The sequence below is a fragment of the Chiloscyllium plagiosum genome, unplaced genomic scaffold, assembly GCF_037043375.1.
Source record: "Chiloscyllium plagiosum isolate Xiang-an unplaced genomic scaffold, Cpla_swu_hap1 HiC_scaffold_49, whole genome shotgun sequence".
NCBI classification, from domain to species: domain Eukaryota; kingdom Metazoa; phylum Chordata; class Chondrichthyes; order Orectolobiformes; family Hemiscylliidae; genus Chiloscyllium; species Chiloscyllium plagiosum.
The window spans coordinates 3,741,022-3,757,641 of NW_028270187.1; the positions used below are offsets into that span (position 1 = coordinate 3,741,022).

A 16,620-nucleotide genomic window follows, 5' to 3' on the forward strand; every position below is an offset into this window, starting at 1 on the left:
TAAAGTTGTGGCAAAGTCTAAACTGCTTTGGGACATTCCAGAATTCCCAATACCCACGCAGTATAAGGTTTGATCAGGGGACGAAGTTTTTCCGTTACAGGACCCTGACTCCAAAGGGATATAAACTGTCCCCGGTTGGATGGATGGTCAGTTTGAGACTGTTCAGAGATGGGTTTATTCTCAAAGCATTCAGCTCAAAGGCACTTAGGGAGAGTTTGAAGATTGGTCACTGGACTCGAACCATTAACACTGTTTCTCTCTCCACAGGTGCTGTCAGACCCGCTGAATTTCATCAATTTGTGGTTTTGCTTGGTTCAGACAGCATCCACATTCTTTTGTTTTGTTTTATCGAAGGAGAGCATCTTGCTCTCTGGACTGGCCCAGGCAAGAGCTGTACTCGCCCCAGCTGGAGGCTCAGTCTTCATCAGTTCAAGGGGGATGTGGAACTGTGTAAATCAGCTAGATTTTAACTGAGTGTTCTTCTGTCTTGACATAATATATAAGAACACATCAGAGAATAAGATACACATAGGGTCAGCGACCACTCATTAATTTAAAGAACATTTATAAAACACAAATATTGTAGAGACATTAATTGTATATACCCAGAAACATAATGGTTTCGGGGGAAATACGGGTGGGTCTGAAAAGAGCCTTTGGGTTGCGGGTGTATTTGTTTCAGTTCAATGCAGACATTCACTTTGAGCTGGTGTTCTTGGTCACCGCCTTTGTGCTCTCCGACACGGCGTGCTTGGCCAGCTCCCCAGGCAGCAGCAGCCACATGGCGGTCTGGATCTCCCGGGAGCTGATGGTGCTGCGCTTGTTGTAATGGGCCAGGCGGGAAGCCTTCCCCGCGATGCGCTCAAGAATATCGTTGACGAATGAGTTCATGATGCTCATGGCCTTGGAGGAGATGCCGGTATCAGGGTGAACCTGCTTTATCACTTTGTGGATGTACTTGGACTAACTTTCTTTCCTGGCCCTTTTCCTCCTCTTGCCGCCCTTTACACTGCTTTCTTAGCGCCCTTCTTGGAAGGTTGCTGCGCTTTCTTTTCCTCTGCCATCGTCCCGCTCAATGTCAGAAACAGAATAAGGGAAAGTGGACTGGTAGCTCGCTTTTGATACAGTGAAGGCGTCACAATGCTCATGAAGGATCGGGGGAAGTCTGGTTCCTGATTGGAAAGGGTCAGTTAGACTCAATGTCAGCTCTTTTCTCTCCTTACAGATGCTGCCAGACCTGCTGAGATTTTCCAACATTTTCTCTTTTGGTTTCAGATTCCAGCATCCACAGTAATTTACTTTTATCCTGATTGGGTAGTTTGCAGGAATGCCTCACTGTGATTGGTTAGGTAGAGACTCAATGTGAATCTTCAGAGTTAAAACTCATACATCAACAGGTTGTAGTCCAACAGGTTTATTTGGAAGCACTGGATTTCTATGTGCGGGTTCTTCATCAGGTGGTTGTGAAGCAGGACCATAAAACACAGAATTTATAGCAAAAGGTTACAGTATCATGCAGCTAAAATATATTTAAAAACTTAGATTAAGTGTTTCATCTTTTAAAAGGGCTTTTCTAGTTTTGGTTACTTAATATGTAAATCCCAGAATTCCTTTTAAGTCATGGTCACATTCTCAAGATAACTTCAGGTGTTCGAAGAAAATGTGTCATCTCTGCTCAGGCATTGCTTTCAAGGTGTGAGGTTAAAGTTTGTCTGTGTCCCAATCTGGATTCAGACTGGTTCCGTTTGTAAAGTGGGATTTACAGAATCTTACATGGATTGACTGTAGGTTATGCATTTTGTTGGAACAAAATAAAATTCGACAAATACAGATTCACCACATAAATTGTGGGATATAGGTAAAGCAGTGTTACCTCTGCAACCATAATTGCTTATTAACATCAGTATATAATTGTTTCAGCCAAATTAATAATTGCTTATTAACACCAGTATCAGCCAAAAGCTGAATTAATGATTGCTTATGTAAGGTAAAATGAACTAACACCAAGAATGGAAACTATGTCAAAGAAATACATAGTTGCTTTTCATTAGCTGAAATGTGCATACAGAAATGAAATGTGCCTGCAAACAATGGAAGATGTTACAGACAAACAGATAAGGTGAAAAGAACATCAAGTTATGCCAAACTCGGCACGTTACCCTCATGTCAGCACTGAAACGAGCCAAGCCACTTACAAATAAGGGACAAGGTAAATAAGAGTGAGGGTCGCCCGGCTTGGAGTAGGGGGAGCAGTAAACAAGGGCAAAGCACAGCTAGGCAGGGGCAGAATACAATTACGAATATTGGTAGGTTTGAAGGCCAATGAAGTAAACGGGGAAGGACCGAGAGAGACTCAATTGAACTCTATAAATTGTGGAATAATCTTTGGATCGGAGTGCCTACTTGTTAGACACCCGTCTTGCAAGAACGTTTCAATAAAATTCGCTGCTTCAGAATTTGACTCGGACTGAAATTTATTATATGGTGAGATCTGTTTCTCACATAAACTTATATGTGTGTGCTTGCGAGAGAGAGAGAGAGAAAGAGTGTGTGTGTGTGTGTGTAAGCTTGGTAAATTAGTGTGTAAGTGTGATGGGGTATAACCCTGTGAGAGGGTGCATGCATGGATGAGTGGGGGGATATATGTTTGTGCATATAAGATTGAGCTTGTAGATGAGAGAGGGTCTGTGTTAGTGTGAGAGTATGTAGGAGTGTGTGTGTTTGTGGGGGGGGGGAGGTGTGCATGTGTGTGACAGAATGCATTGGGGTCACCTGTAGTGTGTCAAGAACCCAAGGTCCCGGTTGAAGCCATCCCTGAACTGGGTTTATCAGCCTCTTCTCTGCCATATATCCTGGACTTCTGAAGTGTTCCCCGACTGGAAGGGAACACCCTTGCCTGTTGATTGTTGTGCAGTGTCCATTCATCCATTGTCATACTGTCTGCTCAGTTTTGCCAAAGTACCAAGCCTCAGAGCATCCTTGCCTGAAGCGTTTGAGATAGACAATGTTGGCTGAGTCACAGTCGGGAAATATGTCAGTCCTACCTTATTCTCTGCTTTGTTCCTGCCTGCCCTGACTGTTTGACTTGCTCCTTTTCCCATCTATAACAGTCTCACATTGATCTTTTTCCTCACTATTTCCCTGGGTCCTCCACCTTACTAGTTTAAACCTTCAAAGCAGCTGTAGCAAATCTCTCTGCCATTATGTTAGTCCCTTTCCAATTCAGGTGAAATCAGTCTTCTTGTACAGGTCACTTCTATCCCACAAGAGATTCCAAAGATCCTAAAATGTGAAACCATCACCTTTGTACCAGCTCCTCAATCATACATTCTTCTGCTATATCCTCCAATTCCTACCCTCACTAGCTCAGAGCACCAGAACTTATCGAGATATTAGTACCTTTGAGGACCTCCTTCTTAAATTCCTGCCCAACTTTCTATATTCTCCTTTCCGAATCTCATCCTTTTCCCTTCCTATGTTGTTAGTTTCAATGTGTACAATGACTTCCTGCTGGTCCCTTTTCCAGTTGAAAATATTCTGCATCCTGCTTGAAATATCCTTTATCCTGGCACCAATGGAGGCAATTCACCATTCTGATTTTTCGCTGCTGGCTGCAGAAATGTCTGTCTGTGTCTCTGAGTAGAGAGTCCGCCAACACAATTGATTACTTGGAACTTGGTGTACCCCTCATTACATGAGAGCCAGTTTCGCTCTAATGTGGTGCGAATATGGCAGTGTAGTTGTTTATCTGTATCAGTCTGTTTCTGTTATGTGAATATAGACCATAGAACAGTACAGCACAGAACAGGCCCTTCAGCCCACGATGTTGTGCCGACCATTGATCTTCATGTAAAGTAAACCTAATGCACGAACCCTCAAATTTCTGTGACCATATGCATGTCCAGCAATCTCTTAAATATCCCCAGTGACCTCGCTTCCACAACTGCTGCTGGCAATGCATTCCATGCTCTCACAACTCTCTGCATAAAGAACCCGCCTCTGACATCCCCTCTATACTATCCGCCAAACAGCTTAAAACTATGACCCCTCATGTTAACAATTTCTGCCCTGGGAAAAAGTCTCTGGCTTTCAACTCTGTCTATGTCTCTCATTATCTTGTACACCTCAATTAGGTCCCCTCTCTTCCTTGTTTTTTCCAATGAAAAAAGTCTGAGCTCAGTCAACCTCTCTTCGTAAGATATGAGTGTAGAAATCATTGAGAGTGATAGTGTTGTTTTAAAAGGTGTATTTTGTCATGTCAATAGACAATAGGTGCAGGAGTAGGCCATTCTGCCCTTCGAACCAGCGCCACCATTCATTATGATCATGGCTGATCATCCTCAATCAGTATCCTGTTCCTGCCTTATCCCCATAACCCTTGATTCCCCTATCCTTAAGAGCTCTATCCAACTCTTTCTTGAAAGTATCCAGAGACTTGGCCTCCACAGCCTTCTGGGGCAGAGCATTCCACACACCCACCACTCTCTGGGTGAAGAATTTTCTCCTCAACTCTGTTCTAAATGGCCTACCCCTTAGTTTTAAACTGCATCCTCTGGTTTGGGACTCAGTCATCAGCAGAAACATGCTTCCTGCCTCCAGAGTGTCCAATCCTTTAATAATCTTATACATCTCAATCAGATCCCCTCTCAGCCTTCTAAACTCAAGGATATACAAGCCCAGTTGCTCCAACATATTCAACATATTTTGTCGTGTCCACAATAGTTAACATACAACACAATAAAGAAGAAATTGGAATAACTTAACTCTATTGGAATACTTAACAGAATAATGGATACAGTAACTCTTCCTAATTAACTGTTCCAATACAGTAACATCCTATAAACATCCTTAGCAAAAGACAAATTCAATAAAATAGGTAGTCTCACAACCAACTCCAGTAGCAGAAAGATAATCTGCAGCTTCTGACTGTAACTGAGAGGGGAAAGCTAGCTTTCCCATCTTCAGGGTGCCAACAGTTTTGCTGAAAGCCAAAACTAAAAATGTCATTCTGTGAAAGCTTGACCATACCAATTCAGGCTCCTTCTGCTGTTCCAACTTTAAAAAGAGCCTCAATATGTTTACTCTAGTGGCTCTGGTGGACTTCTCCACACGTCTGCAATAAAATCTCTCTTCAACAAGAAAGAAAGGACAAAATGAACATCTTAAAGCCACAATATCATCAAACCTTCCACCCCTCTTAAAAAGAACCCATCAATATACAGGGTCGGACTAATTTTTAAAAATGTTTTAGCCTTATACTATTAGTACACAATAAACATACATTTCATTGACTCTAAGCATGCAAACACTGACTACGACAGTCCACCTTTTCCTGCTATGAAATGCTTCCATCTTTTCTCATCAAAGTCACGACAACACCTTGGCAATTAGGTTCTGACATTCTGCCTTGTATGTAATTTGCAAATTGAATGACTGTGATAATAAGCTTTATCTAAAGAGTTTGTAATTTTTGTTCATAAATTTTTCCAAAAAACAAAAAATTAAAGGTGTCCTTCTCAAACATGAAGTATTTCTGTTGATGAGTCTTCAGTTTTCTGTAAAGATACCCAATAGGCCTCAAATTGTTTGCTCTTGTGGCTCTGATTCTCTGCCTTAAATTTGCAATCAAGAACAAAAGGACAAAACAAATTCTTAAATCCACAGCCTCATCACACAGTCTCCATTTCTCACTTCCTGCATTGGGAATATGAAAATTCATTTATTGACCTGTACCTGTCCATTTTGTCACATGAACATGTAAATGTTATCATTCATGCGTCCCTGTCAGTTATTGCAATTCAAGCGTGTGACTGTTGTTATAAATCTTCCCTCTCAGTTTCTACAGTGTGAATGTGAGTTGAGTTCTCAATCTGTATCTGTCAATTTCTGCTTGGTGTAAAAGTGTGATTGTCAATATATGGCTGTCAGATCTTGTTCTGTGAATAGTTAGTAAACTGTACCTGTCAGGTCATATTCTGTGAAATGGGAGTGTTATCAACCAGTTCCTGTCAGTTTCTGCATTGTGAATATGGGAGTGCACTTTCTCGGACAGTTACTGTTGTGCAAAATCTGTCCGTGCTATTTTCCAATGTATGAATGTAATTTTAGTTATCGTAACGTACCTTTCAGCTTTTCTTTACCTCTGCGAATGAGACTGCCACCTTCAATCTCTACCTGACAGCAGTTGAGTTTGATTGTTGATCTGAAGTATCAGTTTCCAATTAAGTGGACATTTGAGCACAACTTTTCATCTCTGTTTGATACTTTCTGATATCTGAATATGGAAGTACAGTTGTCAACCCGTTCTTGTTGCTATGTGCAATGAAAATAAGAAAGTGTGCGTCACTTTCTGTCATGTGAACATCTGAGTGTTATGAATCTATCCATGACAGTGCCTGCAAGGTAGAGGGTGTGTGTGTAACCAGCTGCCCTGTCAATATGTGTGTCATCATCAATGTCATTTTGCCTGTTTCTGCACAGTGAATGAGTGAACAAAGGTATCAATGCGTGCTTGTCAGTTTCTATCTGGCAAAGGGACATAACTCTCTGGCAGACACTAATAATCTCTGTGAGGGTGTGATTCATTATGTGATACTTGTTAGGAGGGTGATTTGAGGCAGATTTGTTTCAGTTCTTGAGTGTATATTTTGGATAAGAGTTAAAACTTAGCAGTTTCAAAATTGTGCAAATGTCAATGAGCTGTGAATGGTGACATTTGTTCAAACTGGACACATGTGCATTATCAATAGTGAGACAAAAAAAACAAACTGATACTTTCTCAGTTGTTTAAACATCTCTCTCTCAAACTGAGCTCAACGTGTAGCTGACCTAATCGACTCTGACAGTGGAAATGATATTCTTCACTCTGACAGCAGTAACATACCTATTGTTTGTTAGAAACAGCTGGTCACACTTGGCTTCATACTGAGGTAATATTACATTGTCTTGGTTCTTCAAGTATTTGCCTGGAGGAAGACAGAAGAAAAATCTCCTGTAAATCACCATCAGCCAAGTTTGACAATCTCTAACTGATCAATGCAACATTCTGTTAATAATAATTAGGATTTTTTTAAAAGCCAGGAATTCAAACAGAACGGCATGTCTGATTCTACTCTAGCTCCATGTCTGGTGATTTTTCTTTTTGTTAATCCAATACCAATTGACTGAGGTCCAGAAATTAATCAATAACTGTACAGCTCCGCGAATGGGACTATCCAAGGCAAGTGGGGCTGTGAATATGAGTTTAGTTATTGAACTATTCCTGTCAATTCCAACTATGTGAATAACAACCACTCTCTCACATTCTGTACTTCTAAGCTTTGCTTAAATTACTTACGTATTCAAATAGCAGTGACTCACAGCGACAAATTGATATAGAACTATAGATCCATTAAAATGACATTGCACATAAGAGGGCCATTTGGCCTATCTTGTCCATTCCAACCTAAAGACACCAGATGGCCATTCTAATCCCAACTTTCAGCACGAACTCATAACCTGCAGCTTAGAGCACTGTCCATTTCTGCAATCTGAATGTATTTCTCAATTTGTTTATGTCCATCTCGGTTTCGTGGATGTGTAAATGCAGCTATGAATTTGTACCTTTCAATCACTTCTGCATGAATATTTGAATGGAGTTATCCACCTCTACTTGTAAATATCAAAATACAGTTATAAATATGTATTTGTCAGTCTTTACAATGTGAACGTGTGAGTTTATTGAGCAGCCTATTCCTGTCAGTTTCTGCTCTGTTAATCTGAGAGTGTCAATAATAAACTGTACCTGTCAGTTTCTGGTTTGTTAATAGGTGAATGCATTTTTCAACTTATACCTGTCAGTTTCTGTCAATATGCATGTGAGAGTGCTGTTATCAATCTTTGCTTGTCAGATGCTGCTATGTGAATGTGACTGTCATTTTCAGTCTCTACCTGACAATTTTGTCATGTGAACAAGAGACTGTCAATAAATGTGATGCTGTCAGATGCTACAATGAGAATGTGTGACTGTAGTTATCAATCTGTTCATGTCACTTTCTGCGATGTGCATACATGTGTGTAGTTATCAATCTGTACCTATCAGTTTCTGCTCTGTGTCTATTGCTGTCAGTCTTTGCAATGTTGTCTGACCAGAGCCTTATACAACCGCAGCAGTACACCCCTGCTCTTGCAGGTAAAAACCAGGACTGCAGATGCTGGAAACCAGATTCTAGATTAGAGTGGTGCTGGAAAAGCACAGCAGTTCAGGGAGCATCCGAGGAGCAGGAAAATCGACGTTTCGGGCAAAAGCCCCTCATCACCTCTATTCCTGATGAAAGACTTTTGCCCGAAACGTCGATTTTCCGCTCCTCGGATGCTGCCTGAACTGCTGTGCTCTCTAATCTCTAATTCCTGCTCTTGTATTCGAACCCTCCCGAAATGAATGCTGACATTACATTTGCCTTCCTAACTGCCAACTGAACCTGCCTGTTAACCTGAAGAGAATCCTGAACTCGGATTCCCAAGTCCCTTTGTGCTTCAGATTTCCGAAACCTTTCCCCATTTTAGGAAACAGTCTCCGCCTCTATTCTTCTAATCCCATTGCATACCCTCCCACACTGTCATCCATCTGCCAACCGAACCTTAATAGGATCCTGAACTCGGACTCACCCCCGAGGACCTTGTTTGTGCTTCAGGCCTGGCAGCATCTGTCCAGAGACAGACAGTGAGAAAGCGGAGTCAACGTTTCAAGTCCGGGGCAGCCGTCCTTCGGGAGAGTGGCCTTTGGTCTTGATGTGCCGCCGCACAATTTCTTGTTCACTCCCACCTCTGTGTCTGTGTGTGTATTTGTGTTAGAAACGAAAATCGCTTCTCAATAATCGCTCTAGACAAATTCAGGAAAACAAAGTTTTATTAACAAGTCAAGTCTGCAGAGTTGGGCACCCTTGAAGAAAAGGCGCGCTGAGGCTTACAAAGTCTCCCATTATATACAGTACAAGTCTCTCCTCTCCTTGGCTCTAACAAGCCATGAGATTCACATTCTTAAAAACATCATTATTCTTATCACAAAGTCTGCAACAAATGTGTCCAGAGTCTCTAAAGTTGTTGTTTTTCTCACCCTGTAGTCTTATCAGTCAAAGACTTATTCTTCTCTGTCTGTGCAATCTGTAGCAGATATCTCTCGAGTCGTTTCCCTATCCTGGAGTCTTATCAGTCAAGGACTCATCCTTCCCTGCCTGTGTTAATGGTTTCATCAATCAAGGGCCTGTTTGTTTTTACTCTGCTCACAAATTGTCACCATTCTGCACAATTTAAACTAGCCTGTTTGTTTTTACTCTGCTCACAAATTGTCAGCATTCTGCACAATTTAAACTATTCTACTTTTGAGTATATAAAATGTTCTAGAAAAGAAACAAAAGTTTTATCTTTTATTATAGATCAGTCTGTGGTCCAGGCACATCTTAAAGTTTAAACCGAAATTACCTCTCACAATTTGTCATTATTATTGAGTTTGGCGAGTCCCTTAATAGGATCCTGCCCTGTTGTTTCTCTCTCCTGAAAGGGTTGTCCCTTTAAAGAGCCTTTCCCCTGAAGCAGCTGCTAACGGTCACTTGGGGCACGAGGCGGCCGTTAACCGCCATCTCGCGCGGGGCCTGAAGCTAAAATGGCGCCGGGGCCACGCGGGAAGGAAAAGCGCCGAGGGAGAGCGGACTGTGTCAACATGTCCCGTTCCCGAGGGTCAGGATGGTGGTTATTGGGGGGTGGAGGGGGACAGGAGAGATACCCCTCCCAGTGAGGTATCCCCCTCCCAGTGAGGTATCTTGTACACACCGCGAGGTCTCTCTCTATACATCTATCTCTCTCTCTGTAACTGTTTGACTGTCCATGACTTGCTTTAACTCTCTGACGAGGTCGACTAATCTCGATGACTCTGTGATCTTGTGTCTCTTTATGACAATGTTTCTTTCTAACCTATGTCCCTCTGTATGTCTATATCTCTTTGTTTCTTCCAACCTCTCTGTCTCTCCCCAAGTGTCTCTATAACTCCCTCTGCGTGTATAGTGGGAGTATTGTTTGTGCTGAACACAACAACAATTCCTGCCTTAGAAAAGTGCCTAACAGTTTGGTTTAGTCAGTCCGAGAGCTGACTGCCCACTCTGGTAATAAGGAGGGAGACAGCACCTCGTTAAACCACTCGGTTTGACCCCACGTCAATGTGTTTTCCACAAAGATTGTGAGATTTACTGTGAATACTCCAACCACAGCAGAACCGTACACACAATCATCAACACCAGCAAAAGTCAAAAGGGCAACTATCACTCTGCTGTTTCTAACCAGGAGGGAGAATCTCTCCTGATCACAAATTTCTCGCAGTTTCAGTGATCGGAGAGTTTCAAAACAACTCTATTCAAATCCACATTATCGGAGCAATGTGATAGCACTGGGGGAGCGTGCAGAGGGAGAGTTACGAGGCTGGAGAGTTTCAGTGATGGAGAGAGATTGGACAGACTACAGTTGTTTACCTGAGAGCAGAGCAGATTGAGTGTGGCGACATGATTGAGATGTATAAATTGACGAGGGGGAATGAAATATTTCATTCCAAGGTCGGCGATGAGAAATCGGGCGGATGTCGCAAGTGAGGACAAACCTGCAAGAAATTTCGAACACGCAGAGATCAGGTAAGATTGAACGGTGAGTATGGTATTCGTCTGATTGGAAAGATCCGCAAAAGCAAGCCTCTTTGGAAGCGTTGGAGAGAAGTTTTATAACAGTCAAGGTTGATGGGGGAGGGAGACATGGATGGGCTGGGACTATTTTCACTGGAGCGTACAAGTGTGAAGGGGATAGAGGTTTATGAAATCATGGTGAGCACAGGTGAGGGGAATGGTAGGTGTCTTTTCACTTGTGGAAGGGGGACTACAAGACCAGGTGACATATTTTTAAGGTGTGACGAGAAACATTATTAAAAATGACATGGGGGATACTTTTTTATGGAGAGTGGTTCACGTGTGGATTGAACTTTCAGAGGAATCGGCGGATAGGGAGATAGTTACAATATTTAAAAGACATTAGGTAAGTACACGAACAGGGAAGGTTTGGAGAGATATGGGCCAAGTGCAAACAAGTGGGACTAGTTTAATTTATGGACGGCATGATCTAGTTGGACAGAAGGGTCTTTTTCCTTGCTGTGTGACTCTATTATGAAGGACGTGGACAGGAAGCAGCTGTTTCGCTTAGTCGAAGGGTCAGTAACAGGGTGGGGAACATCATTTTAAAGTGAAGGGTACGAGGTTTAGAGAGGGATTTGAGGATTGTTTCACCCAGAGCATGGTGGGGATTTGGAATGTGTGAAAATAAAATATTTCGCCTGCTGTTTATGGAAGAGAGTTACAAACCTCTCCCAGCCTTTGCTTGTGGTAGTACTTCCAAACATCTCTCCTGAACAGTCTGGCACTAATTCTCCGGCTATGCCCTCCCTAGTTCTAGGATCCCTGACCAGTGGAAACACTTTCAATTTATCCATCCTGTCTTTTCCTGTTAATATCTTCGATCAGATCATCCTTAAACTCTGTATATTCTGTACAGAACAGGCTTAATTTGTGTAATCTTGCCTCATAACATAACGCCATGAAGCCCAGGTATCATTCTTGTAAACTCATGCTGTCCGCCAATCTATCCTTCCTCGGGTGTGGTGCCCAGATCTGCTCCAAGTGGGGTCTAACCAGGGTTTTGTATAACTGCCGCATCCCTTCTGCATGCTTGTAACTCCAGTCCTCTCGATATAAAGGCCAGTATTCTATTAGCTTTCTTCAGGCAATGAATATCAGAAATAAAAAAAGAAACACAAATTGTTGGAGAAACTCAGCAGGGACAAATATTATTTGCCACCTGGGGACTGACTGTTTACTGTTAAAGACAACTTTCCATCTTTTCTTTTGATCCTTTAGTTTTGCTGGAGCTATGTACTGTTCAGAAAAGAACACAGGGACACACGATGGCAACTATTCATTTTGTTTACAAACCTTGAGATTCTCGAGCAAGGGGGTGTACTCTGAGAATTATTATTAAAGGACAGGACATCAAAGGCTTTCCGTATATCTGAGGGAGGCTGTGTGTGATGGGTATGACTCAACTTGGAATTTGTAGGGTAGACCCTGGGATCCATCTGAGGAAGACAGAACAATATTGATTCTTCATGATTTTATTCCTTAGAGGGATACATATGGTCAGAATCTTCCCTGATTGAGCCATTCCAACTATCTCACTCTCAAGTCAGAAGTGTGATGGAATGCTCCCCACTTGTCTGGATGGTTGCAGCTCCAACAACACTCGAGGAGCTTGACAATATCGAGGGACAATGCAGCCCCACTTGATTGGAACCACATCCACAAGCATCCACTCCCTCTACTAATCATGCTCAGTAGCAGCAGTGTGTACCGTCTACAAGATGTACTGCGGAAATACACCAAATACAGGCAGCACCTTCAAAACACAACCACTTCCATCGAGAAGGACAAGTGCAGCAGATACATGTGAATACTCACCCTTAACAAGTTCCCCTTCTGGCCACTCAGTGTCCTGACATGGAAATATAACACTGTTCCTTCCCTCTGGGCAATGCATGTCTATCTGCAGCAATTCAAGAAAGCAGCTCATCCCCACCTTCTCAAGGGGGCAACTAGGGATGAGTTCGGCAATAAACGCTGGGCCTAACGGGTGATGTCAATGTGCCATGAGTCAATAGTAAAAACAATTGTAAATTACCCCAGGGCCTCCACCTTCCCTCTGAGAGCTTGTTCTGGGAGGGTAGGCACAAACTTTGTCGTGAATGTTGATGCAAAATCCTCATTCGATGTTATTGAGTCACCTGGTTCGTGAACTGATTTGAAAAGGTCAATATATAGCCAAGAGATTAGGTTTATAATCCTGCTGGATTGGGGCTGTGACCTTAATTATCACTTCATTTCTACTTTTGATGCATTGTTTGCTGTTGGTTTAACATTCTGATCTCTAACCTTTCAGTTCACTTTGCTTATTGTTTTTTTGATTATAGTTGATTCCAAAACGGTAGCAGTTTGTGTACTCAGTTTTCACCATCTCAAAACCAAGAAACGCTGGTAGAGGATATAGTATATGTACTTTTATAACATTTCTGGTTCAGTGAAAGTGGAAATTGTCACTAGTTTATCTTAACCTTCAAAAACCCAGCCACTTTTAAACATTGCTAGTGTTACCCTTGCTTATAGCGTGGAATGAATGTCTGCCCACGCTTTTTGAATCTTTTTATATCATTTGAATTTATTAATAATCAACAATAATGTTTGCAATCATCTGAATCATAGATGGAACATGTCCATGTCAACTAAATTAGCAACAGAATTGGAAGAGGAAATGTTGCACTGATGGATAATTGCTTTATCTTTCATCTTGTTTTGAGGGAATGTCTAAATTTTAGGCCCTGGGACAATGCTCAGTTGATTGCCCAGCTAAATGTCTGAAAGTGGTCCTTTCTGGCCTTGGGCTTTGTGGCAAGGAGCCATTCACTCTGGGTCTAACATCACTCACATGAGGAGCATTGCCATTTCATTGTCCTGAGTGTTTCTTTGATGACACAAAGATAGGTGGAAGGACAGGTAGTGTTGAGGAAGTGGGGAGGCTGTAGAAGAATTTGGACAGACTTGGAGAGTGGGCTGCGAAATGGCAGATGGTATGCAATGTGGGAAAGTGGGAAGTTATGTACTTTAGTGGGAAGAATAGAGACAGAAACTGTTTTCTAAGTGGGAAAAGGTTTAGGAAATCTGATGCAAAAAGGGACTTGGGAGTCCGAGTTCAGGATTCTTTTCAGGTTAACGGGCAGGTTCAGCTGGCAGTTGGGAGGTCAAATGCAATGTTAGCATTCATTTGAAGAGGTGTAGGATACAAAAACAGGGATATTCTGCTGAGGCTGTACAAGACTCTGGTCAGACCACATTTGGAACATTGTGAGCAGTTTTGGGCCCCCTATCTAAGGAAGGATGTGCTGAACATGGAGGGGGTTCAGAGGGAGTTTACAAGAAAAATCCCAGGGATGAAGAACTTGTTATGTAAGGAGAGGTTGAGGATTCTGAGTCTGGACTCGATGGAGTTTAGAAGGGGGAGGGAGAATCTGATTGAAACTGGGAGAATTCTGCAAGTCCCGGATAGAGTGGACATGGAGAAGATGTTTCCACGAGGAGGAGAGACTAGGACCCGAAGGCACAGCCTCAGAGTGAAGGGAACTACCTTTAGAATTGAGATGAGGAGGAATTTCATCAGTCAGACAGTGGTGAGTCTGTGGAACTCATTACTGCAGACGGATGTTATTATGTCTTTAAGACAGAGATAGATAGATTCTTGATCAGTAAGAGGATCAACCATTAAAAAGAGAAGGCAGGAGAATGGAGTTAAGAAACATATCAGCCATGATAGAATAGTGGAGCAGACTTGATGGGCTGAATGGTTGCTATATCTTATGGTCTTGGTTACTAAGAGACTACTAGACTGTGATGCAATAGACAGTTTATGGCCTCAGATTCAGAGCTTTCTGAGCATGTGCTATGAGTCAGCCACACTAAAAAGTGTTCGGGCAGCTGTACAAACAATACAACATACGGGCTAGGAACCCTCTGGATTCTGCTTCTCCCATTCTTTAAGGCTGTGGCTGGTCTCATCGCAGTCTCAGCTCCAATGTCCTGCCCCTGCTCCCTTTAACCCCTCACTGGTGGACAATCTGTCTGTTCCCTCCTTCAATTTATTTAGTGTCCCGACATGCCCCCACACACTGGAGGGTAAATTCCCAGAAATTTCCACCCCCTCTCCCTTGGAGAGGAAGCCATTCGTCACCATCTTTGTGTTCAATCTGTCCGGCCCCCTTCTCCTGAAATAAGGATCCTGTCGTTCTAAATTGCCCCACATGAGGAAACATCCTCTCTCCGTGTCCTTTGTCAATCCCACCCCCTTTAGCATCCTATATCCCTCAGTTGGATCTCCCCTAATTCCTCTAAACTCCAGAGAGTATTGGCCTAAATTGTTCAATCTCTCTTTCGACAACAAACCCCTCATCTCTGAACATGAAATATTCAAAGTCACGTTACAGTTACTTGGCATCTTGGATGTAGAATACACATCCCAAAGTGAGTTAGTCATAGTTTCCGAGATGTCCACAGCGCAGGAAAAATGGCCCATTGGCCGATCGAGTCTGTGCCAGTCAGAAAAAAATCACCTCGCCATTCTCTAATACCACTTCCCCAGTACTTGACCCATAACATTAGCGTTACGAGTGCACATCTTAATCCTCCTTCAATGTGATTACGGTTTCTGCCTCTCCCACCCTTACAGGCAGTGGGTTCCAGATTCCCCACCACCGTCTGGGTGAACAAGTTTTTCCTCACATGCCCGCAAAACCTCCTGGCCCTTACCTTTAATATATGCCCCTCCCCCCACCTCACTTTCAATCCACGCTGCTGTAAGGACTACAACCCCAGTCTGTCCAATTTCTCTTCCTCACTGAAACTCTCCAGCCCCCAATTCAATATGCTGGTAAATCTCCCTGTGCATCCTCTCACAGTTCATTGAGATATATACTGTTGGTAAAATGTCTTGTCTTTTATTTACAACTTACTCAAATCATGCACCAGGAAGGAAACACCAGTTATTTTGCAGTGAAAAAGAGGGCAGTTAATTTTTAATCAGCAGAGTTATGTTTTTAGCAGGTGGTTAATGTAAAGTGACCATTGTCTCATTAGAAAGAGAGAGAAAGAGGTGTGGGGGAGAAAAAGAGAGAAAAAGCAACAACTGTTTTACGGTTTAACCTGAGGGGCAACACATCTAAGGCACAGGGGATGATCATTCACAGCAATCTCAACCAGAGCAGCAATTGAACCACATGCTGTCAGCGTGACTATACATTGTAAGCCAACTATAGAATCAACTGAGCTAACCAGAGGCAATAACATTGGGTTGCATAGTGGCTCAGTGGTTAGCATTACTGTCTCACACCACCAGGGACCCGGGAACAATTCCAGACTGTCTTTTGGGAGTGTGCACATTCTCCCCTTCTCTGCGTGGGTTTTGTTCAGACACTCTGGTTTCCTCCCACAATCCAAATATGTGCAATTTAGATGAATTGGCCGTGCTAAATTGCCCATAGTGTGAGAGTTATGCAGGCTAGGAGGGTTAGCCAATGCAAATACGGGGTTGCAGGGATTAGGGTAGAGCGGTGTGTCTGGGTGGAATGCTATTCAGAGGGTCAGTATGGACTCAGTGGGCTGAAAGGCCTACTTCCACACTGTAGGATTCTATGATGTGCAGGTTAGGGGATTGGCCATGGTTAATACAGGGTTACAGGGATAGGGTCAGGGTCTGTTTGGGATGTTCTTCACTGGCTTGGGGCAGACCGAATGGGCTGAATGTTCTCTTTCCACACTGTATGGATTGTGGTGACATCAATGCTTAGCTCAATGGTGTGGGGCAATTTATTCTGATCTCAATTTTGATGAGATTCACTTTCAGTTTCTGAAATAGTGGGGAAGCAAAATTCTGTGTTTTCAGCTCCCCAGGGTATGTCCTGGAGATTTGAATTTGAATCTTGCTGTAGCAGGTGGTGAATTTGGAATTTGATTTTAA

The 16,620-nt window shown here is 42.7% G+C and overlaps 1 pseudogene; it reads right to left on the minus strand.

Annotated features, from left to right (window-relative positions):
• Positions 1-525: 525 nt before the first annotated feature.
• LOC148135394 (histone H2B 1/2-like) lies at positions 526-1,552 on the minus strand (annotated as a pseudogene).
• Positions 1,553-16,620: the final 15,068 nt, after the last annotated feature.